A 20,642-nucleotide genomic window follows, 5' to 3' on the forward strand; every position below is an offset into this window, starting at 1 on the left:
CAAAAAAATGTTTTGTGTAGTCTTAAATGACAAGAGAAAACAAGCGCGCGAAAATTCATTCATAACAACTAACTGCACACCAGCAACTCGATAAAGTTTAATCACGCTTCCTGAAATATCGACCAAAATCCTCTTTAATTTATGAGCTCTGAATCCAACAAACGGTGAAAGAGTTCAGCAAAACTATGAACAAACTGTGGTGTTTACCATTTGTTTTATTAACATAACATTGAAACATTGTAACAAGAGTTCCCTTTTATTTAAAAAATCTTACGTGATCAGAAAAAACAAGCGCGCGTGCAAAAATAGAGTTAGCATTTGCTCACGTCAGCAGCATATACCCACTGGAAAATAGTAGATGATGAATTAACCAATCAGAGCGCGCGCTTTGCTTTAGTTATGATATGAATGAAAATGGAAAAATCAATAGACGAAACTTCTAAATATGTCTCTTACGACTTGTTCCGATACCAGTGATGAAAAAGAATAAACTTTCGACAGCACTAACATAACAGCTTTCACAAAAACAGTATTTTCAAATAAAATTGCAGTTTCTGTGCTATCTTTAAGCCCTATAACAAAAGCAACAAAAATGACTGGGACTTGCCACACACGTGCAGTACGAGTAACCATTCTAAGCAACAGGGGCTCTCCCACTTTACACGAGCGCACTTGCCCTCTTGTGCCAATTCCGTAGTGTCTGTGGAACTATAACTAAAATCCATTCGACCGTCAACCCTATGAAACACAAAACGTTTCTATGTAAGACTGAGAAATTAATACTTGTATCATCATAGTGTACACAATGGGGTGAGCAGCGGAGAAGGCAATAAATGCAATGATGTCATTTACTTAAAATTTACAAGTCTTTTTAAAAAACATGGACCATCTTATGTCAAAAGCCCTCTGTACATAAGTCTTTCAAAACAATATGTAGCACAAAATTTAAGCTCTATGTAGCTTAATGTATTGAGAGAATTTAACTGTACATACAAAAATCATGGTAATTGTACTTTTCAGCTGTTTGTACGCAGCATCAGTGAACAAATAGGAAAGAGGTGAAAAAATAAAATATAAATTAGTGGTCTCCATACACTGATAGAGATGAGATCTACATACAACTTAATGGTACAACAGTCTCTCCTATGGGTACTGAGTAAACTTTATTTAAAACATAGAACTTATTTATAAAGAAGCTACATAGAGATAATTTATAGTACTGCATGTGGGTCATATGCCCACGAGAGATCTTTTTGATTTATGATTTTTCTTCAGCATTGTTGCCCATATTTAATATCAAATATACATTTCAAGATTTTAAAACCCACAATAGGTTTTTTTTTATTTTGAACATCTAAAATGCAATTCTCCCCACTTACAATTGGTGTTTCATCAATTGATACCTACAGTGTACATGTACTAGTTGATATTTTACTTTCTTCTTTTACACGTAGTTTATCGCTTGCTCATGAACTGATCAATTAGATTAAACAGAAACTAACTACGTTTCTAATAAAACTACATAATTTGTATATTCTGTATAAAAATGGAAATGAAGTGCATAAAGAGGACCTATTGAATCATGTTCATTACTGTTTCAAACCTTTTTCTTTGTCCTTCTTTCTCTTTTCAGCAAGTGGATGATTAAGAAAAGAACAAGGGCTTCAACAACGATACCAATAAAAGGCCACAAAGGGCCCAATGGATCTGTTAAAACAAAACAAAAAAGTAAACAATAAAACAACATGATAACATTGACAGGTCAAACCATATGTTGAACAAAACCTACGAGAGGCTGTGGGATTCTTTAGGACTGATACTGTAGTATAACTTGCAATCACATGATATGTTGTGCTAAGAAATGCCATCATTCAATTATTATATTTTGAATCAAATGAAAGCAACTGGCATTTCAAGAATCATAATGCTGATAATAATCAAATTAACCAAAATAGTATTAATATAGACACTGATAATTGTAGTTTTATGGATAATACTCAAAATGATGACAATGATAATTATTATAATAATAAATAATGGTAACATGACCAAGTAGATTCCAATTGGGTCTGACTAATCGTACCGGTGATTAACGAAGTCAGACAAACATGGAGAAGGAGTCTGATTTGTCAGTCACAGCTGAAAAGTAAAGCTGTAAGTACAAGCATGGTTGTTGCTATGGCTATTGTGATAAATTCTGTGATTGGTGGATATATAAGCTGAGTGGACGTAGAATGATTGGCTGCTTTAGTTGTCTGATTACAGCCAACTGTCTGATTTCACTGCAAAGGAATAATAAGTGAAAAATAAACCAACAAATGCACTGATCCCATTTAAGGAAATTGCAATGACTATGATCACACTAATAATAATGATAATAATGACAACATTACCTGTGTGCTACTACATGTAAATGCAGCTGACAGTGATAAATCTGAGGAAAATTAAACATAAATGTACATGTAAACCATTTGCTACCTTTCTACAATATCAAGAAATGAATAGATATTCTAGTCTTCTCGGATAAGGACGAATAAACCGTAGGCCCTGTCTCCTGCAGGGTTAGGGGTAGGAGACGTTAATTTACCACGCACAAGACAACTGTGTGGTGTATGTTCTCCCATGGGATGGGATGGGTGGCATGTATTTCTAGGGGACGTAATCAGCCTCAACAACCCGAGTTGAAATAAAGTTACCTGTACCTACTACCATGACATAATCCTTTCATCCCTAACGGTGACTTCAGCATCTACACATAGAATGTAATTTCTCCAAGCTTACAAGACCACCTTGAATCAAACATCAAGGTGACGATAATTAAGGAAATGATCACCAACTAAAGAGTTTCTTGATTTTTCGACAAATTCTCCTCCTCAGTAAAAGAGGAAATATATACAGTAGAGAATGAAGAATCTAGATGTTGTCGGTGTTGGGGTACAAAGTACGTCACAGTAATCTCGTGAGTGCTTTCTTTAACGCCCCTTGCTTAACCAAATTAACTAATTAATAGATGCAGGAGACGGGACCTACGGTTTATTCGTCCTTATCCGAGAAGACTAGAATGTCTATCCATTTCTTGATATTATAGAAAGGCAGCACATTCTCCTCAGTTTTTTTTAAGACCTTGAGTGTTGGTCCGGCCGGGGCTCGAACCATCGACCTTGACCTCCCGCACAACAGTCCAGCGCTCTAACCAATTGAGCTAACCGGGAGGCGGTTAGGCATTTACCCTGGTTTACCAGGAAAAAATGGTAAATACAGATCGACATGCCGTCTATGTACAGTACATGTAATGTAAAAATTGGGCCATTGAAATTTCACCAGGACACTCTGCTGGGTAGCCTTAAAATTTTGTGATCTCTAAAGCTGAATGAACCTTCCCAGGTATGCTGTACCAAGGAAAATGTCTCACTCGACCAAATGCTTTCCCTTCAACTCCCAGAAGTGACTGCAATGTAACCTCTCCATACAAATTTAAAACTCAGTCTATTCAGCCAGCAACTGAAGCAAGATGTTTTTTCCTTCTCATGTCAAGAGTTAAACAACAAATATTCTGGGATTACTAGCTTCATACAAAGCAGTTTATCAGTTTAAAGGTGTTAGCTATGATGTAATTATAACAAATTTTCTAAACTAGTTATGATGAGAGATTTACATTTCTAATCAGATAATCAGATGCTGATACAGGTATTTCTAGAAATAAATTATAAAACTGTGTTTTCATCATGGGTACTTTACTTTCTATTTAATAATGGTATGGCTGTTGGCAGTCAGGGTACTTTAATTTTTGTTTAATAATGGTATGGCTTTTAACAAGCAGGGTATTACAGAATTGATTGAATGCTTATTAGCCCAAGCAGATTCCTAGTGGCCATACAAAATGTACAATGCAGCTCTTTTACCCCTTTAAACTCCCGTGAGTGATTAAGACAGAACTTTCTCTTCACAGTATCAAATGAATACAAAATCACACTGACAAGTCATGAGAAGAAAGAAACATATCAATAAGGGGATTATTAGTCGATCCAATACTAAATTCACCGAAGTAACAGCTAGGAGAAGAATTGAATGGCAGACAGTAACAAGAATTACTTATGAGGTCTTGCAATAGTTCATTGTACTTACCCTTAATAACTGTGTAATCTGTAACGTTGTACTTCTTAATATGTCTCAGCTTTACTTCCAAAAGGCAGGTGTACTTTCCCCCTTGTTGTCCCCCCTTTGTAAGCATTAGTGGGGCTAAAAAGTCCTGTTTCACATCTGGATCTGGATTCCGCACACTCTCCAACAACTTCCCATCTTTAAACCAGGAAATCCTCTTCAGTGGGGTGCTGAATTCATTTCCTCTTCTAGTTGGGTTGCAGAAGATTATAATGCCGTCATCTGGATTAAGAACACTGGAAACTGAGACTTTTATTATTGGAATTTCATTTCCTGAAATGCAAGAATGTGTAAACCATTACATGAAGATTGTAGTGGCCGACACAAGCGAAGCAAAATTTCGACAACTATGAGTTTCGCAAATGAAGACACACTATGAAGCGGGGATATATTTTACGGTCAAGCCTTGAATCGTTTTATTTAACGTAGTCGTGGTATCCAAGTACTTATCATAAACTGAAATATGCATTCATAAGGAAGAAGCTCAGCTAAATGCGAATAGACAAACCAACATTCCAAAGATTCCAATATAAAGGCAAGATGCAAAGCTAGCTAAAAACTCAAACAAACTCACAAACGAACTATATATGAGCTCAAGGAAAGGAACATTAGCACTCACATAACAGTCCCACTTGTAAGAATTGAACCAAAACAAACTTCAATATAAGGTAGGTATTCGGAAGCGAAACGGGAAATCCAAACAGACACTTTTACTCTAACACAGAAAACTGTAGTCTTACGACAACAACCATTAAACAAACCGCCAAATGATAAACTAAAAACTTCAACTACTCTCCTCTAAAAATCACACACGTCAATGTGAAAAAAGGGTCCGTGTGATTTGCTTACGATATTACTTCGTAATCTCAAAGCACGCACACACGAGTCGCGCGTGCACAAGTTTGTCAACGTCTTCTTAACAGTAGGCAAAAGGCGTGGCAGCCGTTACAAAGATGAAGATTATTGGCCAAAAGCTCAAGCATCAGGTGGATAGACTTTTCTGTTAACAAATACAATTTGTTTCCCAGTTGGAATGGAGATGGCTTATAGAAATATTTTGCTGCAAAAGGATTTTTATAACATAACCAAAGTAAAGCGCGCGCTCTGATTGGTCAATTTAGCGTTCCCCATTTGCCCATGGGTGTACGCTGCTGACGTGAGCAAATGCAAAGACTATTTTTCCGCGCGCGCTTGTTTTTTTCTGGTCACGTAAGATTTGTTAAACAAAAGGGAACTCTTTAGCTACAATGTGTTAATGTTATGTTATAAAACAAATGGTAAACACCACAGCGTACACTATTGAGTTATGGATGCACTTGGGAGGTTTGCTAAGCACTCAAGAAGCTAGAGTCGCTCTCGGCTATCGCCTCGAGCGACTCTTACGCTTCTTTCGTGCTTAGCAACCTCCCGCGTGCATCCATAACTCAATAGTGTACGCTGTGGTGTTTACCATTTGTTAATTATAAAAAGGTACTTTACCATTTAAGATGAGGGCATAACTTTTTGATGATCACTCACCCTACATGTAAATTGCACATTCAAAGTGAAAAAATAACAGGAACTTTGACTCTGAACAATGGCAAGTAACCACACTACAACTTAACAGCTCATCCTATTCTCAGTGGTTTAAAGGAGATGGCAGTAGTGCTTTTCCCCTTGATAAGATGCCAGTCTTCAGAAAAGTTACCCCCATCCCTTGCATTTCCTCCTGTTTTCTGACAGTTTATTTTTACTCAGATCTATACTATGTGGATACACACGACATACAAAATAGACTTATTTATGCTGTGAGAGTACAAAGTAATGAAATTTCATCTGCAATGCATAGACTTACTTGTAATAACACTAACACTAAAGCCATGCCTCTTTGGTAACCTTACATTTTTTGCAAAAGCATGGCATTCATAGCTTCCAAGATCACCGTACTGACTGTCATCCTGAATTGTTACATTCTTCAAAGTCATGGTAGTGTACAATTTAATGTTTCCTCCTACAACGAAAGCAATGAACTTGTTTGCAGGAGGAGAATATGGCTTTGTACTGTACAGATTATAGAGGGGGAGGGGAGGGGGAGGGGAGAGGGAGGGGAGGGGATGGGAGGGGGAGGGGAGAAGGAGGAAGAGGGGAGGGGGAGGGGAGGGGGAGGGGAGGGGGGTCCTGATTCCATTCCAGGCACAAATGGATAAAAAATTATCATGGCATCAAGTATTCAAAAAAGGAAAAGCTCAAATCTCTCTTGTTATATGTGCGAGGTTTCAGGGAAATCTTGATGTTCTGAAAAACGTAAGGAAATAAAATTCATGGGTCACATATAACTCAGGAGGGAAATCATGACTCAGCCTCGTTCACACTATTTATGACGATTTTAAGAATCCTGCTTTGGGAGTAAAGTTTGAGGTCTAGAAGTTGTTTTGTTTTGTTTTTTTTCTGGAGCCAGATATATTATCTGTAATACAAAGATATACTCACTTATATTCTCTGTTCTTTGATTAAACACAAATCTATCCCCCCCTAACTTTCTGTATCGGTTAAGGTCATCTCTCCTATAAAACTCTATTCTATCTGGTTGAAGTTTACCAGATGCATCAAATGTAATGCAAGTAACGTTTGCTGAAGTGTACCGTCTAGAGGGTAAATGTTCTCTGGGAAAGGTTGTATGACTCCAAATGGTGGTTCCCCTGAAATAAAAAAAAGAAAAGAAAAAAAACTTGTACACGTCCATTTATTAAACTGCAGGAACTGCACATACATGTACAGTATACTTGTTTCTAATATCCTAAGCACCTCCTCCAGAAAATGCCATACACTGCAGGAAAATTAGGGAGATCCACACTGGGATTACTCAAAAGGCTGCAAGGCAGGGGGAAAAAGGCTAGAAATGAGAAACCGGTGTGCTTTTCTGCATGGTGGGGACAGATTAATTTAAAGCTGTAATGGATTTTTTCCCATACTGTACCTTACCGCTACGAAGCTGTTATATAGGTACATTGTAACTATACCTAAAATTCGCAATCTCAGAATTGCAGCTCGATCAGCAAAAACATGATTTTCAAATTAGTATATTTTAGAAGCCTATGTAATGCAGTAAAAAAAATTTAGTGCATGAAAACAGTCTAATTTCACAAATTCGACTTCAAATATCATTTCCAAATTCATGTATACAATTCTAAATGGCCAATGAGCTAAATTCTGTAGAAAAAACCACACAATTTTTATAATTATTCAATAGAGTGTTTCTGTTGAGGAACTATCGGCTGATAGTTGCCCTGCAGAAATTTGATGTTCTTAAAACAAATATTTTCCCGAGAAGTGAAGCTTTCATAGCAAATATGCTAGTTTTAAGAACATCAAACTTCCATGGGGCTACTATCAGACCAATAGTTCTGAGACATTAACACTCTATTGTCTTTATTGTGCACCACTAAATTTTCTTCCGCGTGCCAGTTAAAAAACAGTCAAAACCCACTAAATGCAGGGCAATCAAATATCTATTTATGCATACAGCCCGTCACAAATGTCAATAATTCGCAACTGTACATTGGAATACGTTATACCTGTCAAAATTGAAACTTACTGTTTTTCCGATCTGCCTAACTTCGCGGCCGACAAACCATTCAAAATTTTTCATGGATGAGTACTATCCGTCCAGGTATTTTCCACGGATGGGCATTATCCATCCAGGTATTTTCTGCGGATGAGCACTATGGGCTGACAGTGTCTCTCCACAGATGAACACTATCGCATCAGGTGATCAATTTAAACCAATAAGAACTGGAGAAAATTTAGTGGTGAACTATAAGGGCTGATAGTGTCTCTCTACGGATGAACACTATCACGTCATTTTATCAATTTAAACCAATAAGAATCGGAGAAAATTTAGTGGTGAACTATAAGTGGTGTTAGCACTCAGTCACACTTAAAGATTTTTCGATCAGTTCATTATAAATTTGAGATGATTCCAGAACTATTGACAAGTTCTGATGCAAACTTCAAAGAAAACATCGAAGATTGAAGACAATACCTTTCATTTGTAACCACAAAAATAACCCCGTGAGTATGAGGTTTTCGTTAGAGAAAGCACGGGTAACCCGGGCTCACTGTTTGTATCACGTACACATGGTTAACTAGAGAGAACATACGGGGCGAAGTTTAGGTCTAGAAAACAAATCGCCATATGGTAAGTTTCATTGATTTTTATTTCCATTTTCAAGCCAATTTTCAGACCTAAACTTCGCCCCATAATTGTTCTTTCCATTTCACCATGTGTACGTGACACAAACGGTGAGCATGGGTTACCTGTGGAGAAAGCTCGTAATTTGCATCGGGAGATCGAAATGTATTCGTTCATGCATTCCGACAGATAATTATACACTCACAAAGCTTCAAAGAAAGTTAAAAGACAATGCTTAATATGAGATCGCAAATCATCTATTTGAAAGCTTCGGTTCCCTTCAAAGGTTTCAACCGACGGTTTTGGGAATGCGGGTGATCCTCGGTGCAAAAACCTGACGAGGTTTCCTTTGCTTCATGAGTTATTGTTTTGGTGCACGCTATTATTTTATAATGTTTTGTTCTCTTTGTTTTACGCCACTCGTGAGCTTTACAGGTTTTTACACCGAGGATGAGCCCAGTATGCACTAATTTAAATTCACGAACACATTCTCAGTAAACCAGCATGTTTACGTCGCTTTCCGTTCAAGTTTCATTGGAAGAATGAGATTTATTTCGGAAGCCCTCGCATGGCAAGTGAAGTTCCTTCGGAGCTATCACTATATCATCATTATAGGGTTCTTAATACAAATTCACCCTTACCTTGAGCCTTCACTGTTGCAAAAATGATGAGAATCAGAGGAATGATTTTTTCTAGTACGGCCATGGCGTTCGCCACACCTAAATTTATCGATAGCGCAGAAATCCGCGGAAATCGAATCACAGTCATCCCAAGCCCACGTCTCGAGGAAAAGCGAAGGATTATTTAAGAAAGCGTCATGCGTTGTGCCGTTTGATATTAAACTGGAAAAACAGTGATGGCAAAGCAAGCCCAAAACGACGGAAATCTCCCCCCCAAAAAAAAAACAACATCCGCACAAGGAATGGGTAAGTTTTATAGTTTTATTAATCTAGCGTGTAAAATGTTCATGTTTCGGAAGACTTAGTGCATTAAATGGACCATATTTTGTTCCCCATACTATTCCTTATGACGCATTTCAACTATCAACGGTTACTCACATAACTTAACACCGCTTCACATAACGCGTGACGCTTTCATGAAATAATCCATCGCTTTTCCTCGAGACGTGAGCTTGGGACTCCTGAGCGGAAATACGTATTTTAAGGCACGATCGGCGTCATGATCGGCACGATACAGTATTTTACTGGTCAGCGGACAGCTTAACGTGACCTTAAAAAGCTGATAGCTTTTACAATTATAATGTTTACGCCGTGAGTCTGGTCGACAACGTAAAAAGGTAAAGCTTAGAGAGAATACCGTAAACTTAGCTTTGAAATTCTGCAGATCTTTGGAAGGAGCAACTGCAAAATACAGGGCCATTGATGTCCACCTTGTCGGCATTCTTTGAAGAACGAGGCAGTTAACAAAAGGATGCATCGTGATTCAATTGGATGTAAATACAGGGCTGTGGTCTAAGCAGCGTCCGCTGGCCCTTGGCGCCTTACTTTTGCTCTTGGGCGACTCGGGCATCTTAGTTTTTCATAACAAGCATATTCTGGCCGCCCTGGATTTCACAGTTTCAGAGCACTGGGCTCCCTCAAATTTTTCTTGGAGCACAGCCTTGAAATAAGTGGCTCTGTCTTTTGGGTAGTTCTTATGCTCAATTATATATTTTGCCAAAGCCGAACTGAAGTTGCACACGATATGAAATTTTTGGGTTCTGTCCTCGTGTACCGGTTCACAAGAGCCAATACAAAAGACCAAACAGTACACAATAGCTAACCGATAACTCCTAAACAAAGAAAGAACAATGGTAATTCCCTTGTGAACCGGTACACCAGGACAGAACAATTTTTGTTTTTCGTGGGTGGTGAGTCCGTGGCAAGTAAGTTTTGTTTTTAAAAGAGCTAAGGCTAAGAATGAGACGGTTTTGAAAAGCTGAAGCAGTGATCCGAGGACGATGTATTATCAGGGTTACAAATTAAAGTGGTGGCTTGAACCGTATAAATCGGCATGTCAACGGCATTTCGGTCAGACCGTCGAGAAGACAAATCATGAGCACTCGTGTAAGTGGCACAGCCATCCTTAATCCCCAATCGTTATTACTGAATTTGTATCAAGCTGGCCAAAACAGTTCTACGTATAAACCTGGGACACACTGCTGTAACGTGTAGGATTGAAGCCCCCCAACGTACAAAAACTGGCCTCAACAAGAGTAAGAATAAACCGAGGTATGTTTTAAGTACAAAATGTCCATTTTAACTGACAAGAAATTAAGTTTTCACTTTCCACCTTTGTTATTGTTTTTCTGAGCAGCAATGATTTTACTTTCCCAACTAGCATTTGTTTCCCATCACAATCATGGATAACTTATAGCATGTCTTCTTTTTATGCTACTTTTCCACCTCTACTTATTTCATTTTATTTCTTTCTTTTTGCTTTTTCTTTTCTTTCTTTACTAACCTACTGCCACCTGCAACATAAAATGTACTGAGCTAACAGAATACCCCTAGTTTATTCTGTTCCCTGATTCACTAAATAACATTGCCATTCTGGTACTAGTAGAAAACAAATTTTTCCATGTAAATTAGTATGTGTAATCAAATGGCGACGAGTGAAATTAGGAAATAATTTCCCTTGCGTCTTGTCAAAATTCTGATAATTTCCCGAGCCTTTAGGCGAGGGAAATTATCAGAATTTTGACAAAACGCAAGGGAAATTATTTCCAATTTCACGAGAAAACCATTTGATTACCTTTTAATATCGTGGGTGACAAATTACGTTCACAACCGTAATTGTTTTTACTGGTTTATTCTATCGAAAACCGAGAGCATGAAGAAGATAGTTTTCGTTTAAAGCATACATTATTGTTAAATGAGATACAATGAAATATATGGAGTTCATATATTTTGTACTGCGGTATTAGATACATATGATGCACGATCTTCGCAGTAGATAGCGCTATTTAAGCAATAGCGAAAATCAGATAAAAAAAAAAGAAAAAAAAATCAGGCTTGTAGGGGATTCGAACCACTGACCTCTGCGATACTAGTGCAGCGCTCTACCAATTGAGCTAACAAGCCAACTGGGAGTAAGCCGTTAAGTTGATCCGTAATAAACCATATGTATCTAATACCGCAGTACAAAATATATGAACTTCATATACTTCATTGCATCTCATTTATCACTTTCACGGGTTTATTACGAATTAACTTAACGGCCTGCTCCCAGTTGGCTTGTTAGCTCAATTGGTAAGAGCGCTGCACTAGTATCGCAGAGGTCAGTGATCCGAATCCCGTACAGGCCTGATTTTCGCTATTGCTTAAATACCTCTATCTATTGCGAGGATCGTGCATCATATGTATTATTAACAACAAACATATGAAACATATGTGTGAACTGTGGTTATGAGACGTATATGAGCACGATCCTTCGCAATAAAGCACTATTTGAGCAATAGTGAAAATCAGACCTGAAAAAAATTTCAGGCCTGTACGGGATTCGAACCACTGACCTCTGCGATACTAGTGCAGCGCTCTACCAATTGAGCTAAGAAGCCAACTGGGAGCAGGCCATCAAATTAATTCGACATAAATAAATCATCTACGGGTTTATGTCGAATTAATTTGATGGCCTGCTCCCAGTTGGCTTGTTAGCTCAATTGGTAGAGCGCTGCACTAGTATCGCAGAGGTCAGTGGTTCGAATCCCGTACAGGCCTGAAATTTTTTTCAGGTCTGATTTTCACTATTGCTCAAATAGTGCTTTACTGCGAAGGATCGTGCTCATATACATATGTATTATTGTTAAAGTTCGTAATTTTCTCAGTTTCTTCACAAAAAAATACTTTCGAATTCTTCGTGCCTATTAATAATTTTCGGTCGCTTCTTTTAATTTCGTAACTTCTTCAAGAGTCACCGTCTTAAATCTGCACGCCATCTTGGCTCTGATCGAGATACAAGAGATGTTATCATGGCAATTTTGTCATTTCAAATATGAAATTACAAATTAATGCTGAAATTTCGCGCCAAAATGAAGGAGTAATTTGTCACCTATGATATTAATTGATTTAAATGAATGAAACATTGTACTGTCTTTTATTGTATTGCAACAGCCTTGAATGAATCAAATGTCTTCTAAACTTGATTTCTTACATCCAGAAACTGTCTGAGTTATGGAACAAACTGAAGTCTTGCTGGGTGTCCGTGGAGATAATATAGTGATAGCAAAGAACACAGTAACTATGATGATTAATCTCCCAATTCAGAAATGCCAGGGGAAAATTATCAGAAGTATTTCAAGACAAACATGTTTGTCAATTCCCAGTCAACACTAGGTCATGGGGAGTAACCAAACGCTTGTAATTAGCCTGTGTACAGGTAACTGTGCCCATCCAGTCAAATAAAAATCAGGGAATGGATATTCCGTCCCAAACATGAACAACAACAGCACCCCACAGATGTCCTTTTCTCAATATATTACAAGGGAGGGGAGCAGTTGTATGCGGGCTAGTTTCAGTCACTAAGCAATTCTCAGCTAGTTTCAGCAATATGCATACCGTATTTACTTGAATAAGCGCCACGGCGCTTATTTAATTTTTCTCGCCACAAGTGCGGTGCTTATTCGAGGGCGGCGCTTATTTTAAAAAATTGTACCAGACAAATTTACTTTTTCTAAATATTTATTAAACGGTACACTTTCCATCTGTAAATTTTCCTACGGACTGATGCTAAACTGATAGTAAATCTAGAATTACGAGAAAATTTCATGCGGTGAATAAACCCCGAGCCTTTCATGATAACGAGAGCGAAAATATCAGCGGTGAGAGCGAACTCCTGCGTCGGGGGTGCGGCGCTTATTCGAGGGCGGTGCTTATTAACTTTTTTTGTCCCAGATGCGGCGCTTATTCGAGGGCGGCGCTTAATCGAGGGCGGCGCTTATTTGAGTAAATACGGTATGTTAAAACCCATTGAAAGAATTAAATCTAGGAAGAAAATGAGAAGTATCATGGATATTTTCTAACATAACACCCAGCAAAAAACCGATAATTTCATCAAACTTACTTGACTAACACATCAAAGCACTTGGTAACCTAAAGTTCATGACCACCGGCCGCTGTGAAGCCACCAAAATGAAAGAATGCTCTGAACAAATTGCTCCAGTCTTTGCAGGCTTTTCAATTTCTCTTTGAGTCGGGGTAATCTACACTATGAGTGGAAAACTGCGGATATTACACCTCTTCGCAAGAAAGACTGAAAAGAACCCGCCGAAAACTATCGGCCCATATCACTCCTTACTATTACCAGCAAAGACTTGGAACGTTGTGTGGGCACCCGTTTTTATGATCATGTGAAACACTTAATCAACCATTTACAACACGGGTTTATGAAGAACCGCTCGTGTGTCACCCAGCTACTGTCGGTGTTCCATGCCATTGGCGAAGCTCTAGACAAGAACATTCAGTCAGACTTAATCTATCTGGATTTCGCCAAAGCGTTCGACTCCGTAGATCACTTAATCCTCCTGGCCAAGTTGAAGGCGTACGGTGTTTCGGGACCACTTTTTGCATGGTTTACGGACTACTTAACTGGTCGCGCCCAAAGGGTGCTTATGGCAGGTGCAGCATCAAAGTGGGCGCCTTTCACTTCCGGCGTCCCACAAGGGACTGTGTTAGGGCCGCTACTTTTCACAATCTTTATTAATGATCTACCGGATGAAGTCATTTGCGGGGTCAGGGCAGCGTTGTACGCTGACGACAACAAGCTCTACAAAAGCGTCACCACTATGTGTGATTGGCAGTCTCTGCAAACTACTCTAGGCAACCTAAACAACTGGTCAAAGCGTAATGGCATTAAATTTAACACCTCTAAATGTAATTCACTTACTGTCACCCGTAAAAAATCCCCCCCCCCCTCCTGGTTCACGAGTACACTCTGGACAGTGCTCAACTTGAGCGCGTCTCCACCGAAAAAGATCTGGGTGTTGACATCACAAGTTCGCTCTCTCGGAAACCCCACATCCACGCTAGTACTGCGAAAGCCAACAAGCTCCTTGGGCTTTTAAAGCGAACATACCCCCTAATAACCGACGTGACTGTTCGGCGCACGCTATACCTGTCGTTGGTCAAGTCCCAGCTGTGCTACGCCACGCAAGTCTGGTCACCCGCTCAAGTCACCCTAAAGGCCCAAGTCGAGCGAGTACAACGCCGCGCCACCCACTAGATTTTACAAACTAGGGTGGGAGAGGTCTCTTACAAGGACGGATTAATCAAGCTTGACCTACTCTCTTTATCCTATGATAGAGAACTGAAAGACTTGTTATTTTTTTTTACAAATGTCTATACAACTATATTGACGCCGGTTAACTTACACTGTTTTAATGATTTTATCTCGCACGGCCGTACCAGACTTTGTAATTCTTTCAACCTAAAAACACCTATTTGTAGAACCAGTACTTTTCAGGCCTCATACTTTGATCGCGTTGTTAAACTCTGGAACCTTACTTGCTCCGTCTTACCATCCACCAGCCTTGACAACCCAGGTTCGTACCAGAAATCTGTCCGCAATGTAATGCTAGACCGCCTAAAAACTATATATGACATTGATTGGCCCAGCACGTGGACACTAGCCAGTACGTGTTCTTGCCACTAAGTTGAAATTATTTATTTATTCGATATTTTTGTAATTTTCTATTTTCTAGTGCTTTTTAATTCATAATGGGCGACGCCTCGCATGAGACTTTACGTCCCGTTCGCGCCTTCCCTTTTGGGTGCAGTTCTATCTCAGTTTCTCTTCTGTTTTCTAATTGTTATTGTATTATTGTACTTTTGCCTTGTTCAAATATTTCTCTGATATTCCCAATAAAGTGGTTTTAAAAAAATGTATTTCCGTGGCATCATTCTTCACGTGCATGATCGATTCCTTGTAAATCTGGTGGCTTAATTTTTGAAAAGATAAGTTTTCTATAAGCGTTTAAAGGAGTCAACAGACTCGGCGTTTTTATGCATTCAGGTAGTTGATTCCACAAATACGGTGCAGTGTAGGAGAATGCTTTTTGCCCATACGTTTTAGTTCGAATTGTTTGGACCTCAAGTAGATTCGTGTTTGATGAACGGAGGTTTCCATCCTCGGAGACCCAGGGGCTGTCGATTTCAAGTTAAGGGCAGAAGAGCCCCTGGGGACATTGTCTTACAAGACTAGTTCCAAACGGTCGCAGTCGTTCTGGCATCTGATTGGTGCCAGAAAATCTTTGTGTTTTTCTGCCCAATCAGAGTGAAGTGTCCTTTCGTGTGTTTTAACACGCACATATTGATCAAGCTCTTTTGCTCGGTATGTTTGTTTGGGCCGTGCGACGAAGCTTTGCCCGAGGTGAAAAGTTTCAGTCTCAGCACACAATGTAAGAGAAATCGATCAGATTGTCCGTGAAATCTTACCGGAAATTATACTGAATACTTTCGCAGGTATCACAAGAGAACGAGTTTAAAAGTTTGCGAGGTTCGTATAAAACATAATGGTTGCAGGCATTGATATCTCGCTTTAAACCTTAGATGAGATGTAAGCCTAAATCTTTCAAGATTTTTTGTATAATTTGCAGTAACTGAAACTTTTCCAATCCCGTGAAGCTATTTCGTCGCACGGGCCACGCAGGTATGTCGAGCAACTGGCGCTTACGCAACTTTTTGTGCACGCCCGGCCAGAATCTAATATACTCTTCGCTTAAAAAAAAAGAAAAGCTAAACGTGGAAACTTTTGTTTATTAGATTTGGGTAGATAACCCTGTACTAAGCTGACATTTACAATAAAGCAAACCCGCCCTTTCCATCCAATATTTCTTGGTCTTTGGTTTTGTTTTCCCCAATGAAAGCAGCATCGATTCCCAATAATCAAAGGTATTTAGCTTGGTCTTCAACAATCGACAAAATAGGTGAAATGACAATGACCAAGGGACTAGAAGAGAATCCGTGGCCTTTCGAGCTCAAGAATTTGAACACTCAACGCAGCAGTTGAAAGATTAAACTTTCTCCAAACCCCTTCGGTAACTGTCCGAAGACATATCTCCTTTCCACGATGTTCTCTATGATTAGTCTTTGTTCAGATTTTAATTAGCTAACCGGAAACTCAGCTAAGCTTTCTTTAATCGCTTGCTGGAGGTCGTCCACGTACTTAACGTTCTCTGCAACTTTGGCCATATTGTAAAGACTTTACTACAAAGCAACGATTGGAATTTGGCGCGCACAGAAAGCTACGTAAGTGTAAGCGCCAGTTGCTCGACATACCTGCGTGGCCCGTGCGACGAAATAGCTTCACGGGATTGGAAAAGTTTCAGTTACAGCAAATTATACAAAAAATCTTGAAAGATTTAGGCTTACATCTCATCTAAGGTTTAAAGCGAGATATCAATGCCTGCAACCATTATGTTTTATACGAACCTCGCAAACTTTTAAACTCGTTCTCTTGTGATACCTGCGAAAGTATTCAGTATAATTTCCGGTAAGATTTCACGGACAATCTGATCGATTTCTCTTACATTGTGTGCTGAGACTGAAACTTTTCATCTCGGCTAAAGCTTCGTCGCCCGGCCCAAACAAACATAGGGAGCAACAGAGCTTGTTATATGTATGCGTGTTAAAACACACGAAAGGACACTTCACTCTGATTGGGCAGAAAAACACAAAGATTTTCTGGCACCAATCAGATGCCAGAACGACTGCGACCGTTTGGAACTAGTCTTGTAAGACAATGTCCCCAGGGGCTCTTCTGCCCTTAACTTGAAATCGACTCAGCCCCTGGGTCTCCGAGGATGGGAGGTTTCGTGCTGGAATATATCGACTAAGAAGTTCAGCAAGATAGGTTGGAGCCATGTCATTTAGAGCTTTGTATGTTATCAACAGTATCTTGAATTGAATTCGTTTTGTGACCGGGAGCCAATGAATTTTCATAAGTATAGGTGTTATACTGTCTCTTGATTTAGCACCGACTAACAAGCGGGCAGCTGTGTTTTGGATCCGTTGGAATTTTTCGATGTCACAAATCGGTGGACCGTACAATAGGCTATTACAGTAATCAGGTCTCGATGATATGAAGGCGTGTATCAATCTTTCATTTTGCTGTGTCGCGAGGTATTTACGAACGCGACCAATATTTCTGATTGCTAGGGACGACGATTTGCAGATGGAAATTATATGCGAGCGTAGGTTCATCACAGAATCAAGCATGACGCCCAGGTCTCAGACAGTATTGGATGAATTAATGTCAGTTGTCAGTTCAAATTTCGACCATTTATCAGTTGTCAGTTAAATTTTCGGCCATTTGTCAGTTGTCAATTAAATGACTGTTAATGATTAACTTGGCAAGTAAATTACTACTTTCCGACCCTATAATTTTGACTGCAAAGCACATATAGCGTAAACTCGAAGATTTAGTCGAAAACTGATACAATAAGAACTGCTTTTTCTTAGTTCTGGAATGAAACAAGATCTTTCAAATGACTTTCAGTCACTGTTTAAGTCCGATACGACTCTTCTGAACACAAACATAAACAGCGCATATTAACGCACATATAACCGAACCGTGTAAACTTGAAAATTAAGTCGAAAACTGATACAATAAGAACTGCTTTTTCTCAGTTCTGGAATGAAATAAGATCTTTCAAATGACTTTAAGTCATTGTTTCATCAGTTACAGCTCTTCTGAACACAAACTTCTGTTTTTCCGTGCGCAACATTCCTTTGCAACCACTTAACGGGTCAAAATGTTGGAAAGAAGATCATCAGAAAGAAACAAACTTGTGAAAAGTCTTCTAGCCCAATATATTTGATTTATGTTTTGTTTTACAAAGCCTCGATTTCGGTTGGCTCCGATGAAATGATCAGAAGGAACGTTCTTTTGTCTACTTTTCAACTAGGTTATTAGAGAAAGCGTGCCTTAGAAATCCAGACGAAAATAGGCGCGAACTGACCACCCAGATGTAGAAACCGTAATTGGGGTAATATTTTCATCCTCTTGGTGAGAAAAGTCATTTTCTGAGTCCGTGTCATATTTGTCTGCGTGTGTTCGCACCTCAGCAACTGCCACTTAAACGATACAGTCGTCAACAAATGTGATATCTGTCACTTTCCATCCTTTTGAAGTAGCATGAACAGTTCCTTTGTCGCTGCTGAACCTTACTGACTGATCTCCCGAATTAAAATCGTTACCTAGTCCCGCCAACAATTCCACTTTGGCGGAATCTTGTTGCTTCGTGTAGACGGCCGGTGGTAAAGCCCCTGCCCTGTCCTTGGTAGTTTCCTCCCGAACTGTCCTTTGCCTCAAGGGACGATACTTCTCCACAAATTGTTTCATAGCATTTTCAATTTCGGGGTCGATCTCTACTGAGTGTGGAGGTCGCATAAAGTTAACATTTGCAAACTCCGTGCTGGTCTGAGGGACAGGATAGTAGGATTTTTCATGAGTACAATACTTTGCTGCCCATTTCGTTACTCTCTTCAATGACTCCTTGGTAATTAGTCCAAAGTCTTGGGAACACTGTAGTGCGGTGAAGGTCTCGTGCTTAAAATGTGAAACTGCAAGTATATTCTCCACAACTGTTGTGAGTAATGTGCTCAATTCCAATATCTTGGAGATAGTCGTTGTTAATTGAAGCTATGCTGTTGTGCAGGCGGCGCATTCCTTCTTCAAGAAGAACAAGTGAGACTTGAGTTTTATGAGACACACGGTACCTTCGGGGCCGTTGGTTGCTGTGTTTCCTTTATACTGTGCCCTTGTTTCACCTCAGAAACGGTTTTGTAATGTTATCATTTACATGTGATACTTTGTCTACGGCATTTTGAAGAGACAATTGTGCTTTCTCTATGCTTTGGGCTCCGATACCAAAACTGTCATAGAGACTTCACAGTACCACTGAGTCCCGACGCTAGTCTAATGCAACCTGTAGCCACATCCGATATGAATAGAGTCTTCTCCATAGAACACATGCCATGAACTTGCGTAAAAGAACACGTTTCATTCGTTCCTTCACTTGCTCCTTCCTGACCAAAGCCCATCAACGTTTTAACGTTTTTCTCAGAAGGACTGTAGAACTTTACCTTTCGATCCCCCGAGTCAGTGAACGCTAGTCCGTCTTCAACTTCACAAAGTCTTTTGATATCTCTACAAGACTCCGAGTTGTTCTTTAGAAGTTGGTCAACTTCAAAGCTTGAAAGGTTGCAAACGTAAAGGCCACCGTCTAGACCGACTGCTGCAAAGTAAGCTCTTTGTTTGAGAACTTCCGTAGATATGATATTCAAAATGCCAGTCGGGTAGGTCACGAGTCTGACTCCGGTACGAGCAATGCCAACTCCATTGTAGTGTAATGTCACTTGTATAATTTCTCTCTGGGCATCGTCTGCACACAACAGAATGTTTTCACTTGCAGCACAGGTTGAAGTTGGCTTTTCTAAAGAAGGGCAAACCTGGACAAGCCTCGAGTTTCCGAATTCATCACTCAAGATATCAAGGAGGTGATAAGAACAAAATGGTATATCTCTGCGATTTTTACTCTAAAGCCATAAGGTGTGTAAGAAATGTTGCACAATGTAATTCGAGCCGGCTAAGAACCTCTCTAAAATCACACGAAACCAGAATATGCCGAGCAGACAAACATCATGAAACAGGACAATTCAGTCGCATCACTGCGACTCTATAACATTTAACTTTTCACAGTCACTTTAGCTATGTCATTATAATCTACATAAAACATAATCTACATGAATGCAAGAAAGAGAAAATTCTGACGGCGCTTATAAGTCGGCATCTAATGGGCGTTTTACAATAAAGAGCAGGCTATGAACTGATATATTTATACCACTGACACCAAATACCAAACCACTCCAATACATACTGTTTAATCCGCTTCCTTTTCCAGCCAGCATGGTCGGAAGCTCCAAATTGCATTGCTCGTCCGTAGTTAACGCAAAATTATCGCTCTTGCTGCCTGATTTCGGAGCCATGTGATAAATTTTCACATCAAAATCTCCGAGGCCATATTTACCAGACAACTCCTTTAGACCGAAGAAGGAAGGAAGGTGCTTTTTCAGCGCCAATACTGTTTTAACATCTTCGATAGGAATGCGGCTTCGGTGACGCTCAAATGCCGTTTCCGACTCAATTGGTTAAAAGCTTACAACAGCTCTTAAAGTAACAGTATTCACGGCATTCGCGTAAGATGACGATCGAATTGGGTATCAAAGATCATATAACTGATATGACACATGACCTTGAAGTGGATGGCACATGCGGTAATTATTCACGAAATAGGACACTCTGGCCTGCTCCT

The 20,642-nt window shown here is 39.5% G+C and overlaps 2 protein-coding genes and 1 long non-coding RNA gene across 3 annotated transcripts in view; 2 read left to right on the top strand and 1 right to left on the bottom strand.

Moving 5' to 3' along the window:
* The window catches only part of LOC148731343 (sorting nexin-5-like), a 301,059-nt gene that overhangs the window by 248,984 nt on the left and 31,433 nt on the right, over positions 1 to 20,642 (top strand). The window lies entirely within an intron of this gene.
* The window catches only part of LOC148731356 (uncharacterized), a 94,614-nt gene that overhangs the window by 25,646 nt on the left and 48,326 nt on the right, over positions 1 to 20,642 (top strand). The gene's annotated exons all lie outside the window — the stretch shown is intronic.
* On the bottom strand, positions 1,637 to 4,928 carry LOC148731358 (uncharacterized). Its single transcript, XR_016001365.1, has 3 exons — positions 4,126 to 4,928; positions 2,394 to 2,434; positions 1,637 to 1,707 (listed from the first exon to the last, which is right to left on the bottom strand). It is a non-coding gene; the product is annotated as an uncharacterized LOC148731358 (long non-coding RNA).

Source organism: Stylophora pistillata, chromosome 5 (genome assembly GCF_964205215.1).
Source record: "Stylophora pistillata chromosome 5, jaStyPist1.2, whole genome shotgun sequence".
In the NCBI taxonomy this organism is placed as follows: Eukaryota; Metazoa; Cnidaria; class Anthozoa; order Scleractinia; family Pocilloporidae; genus Stylophora; species Stylophora pistillata.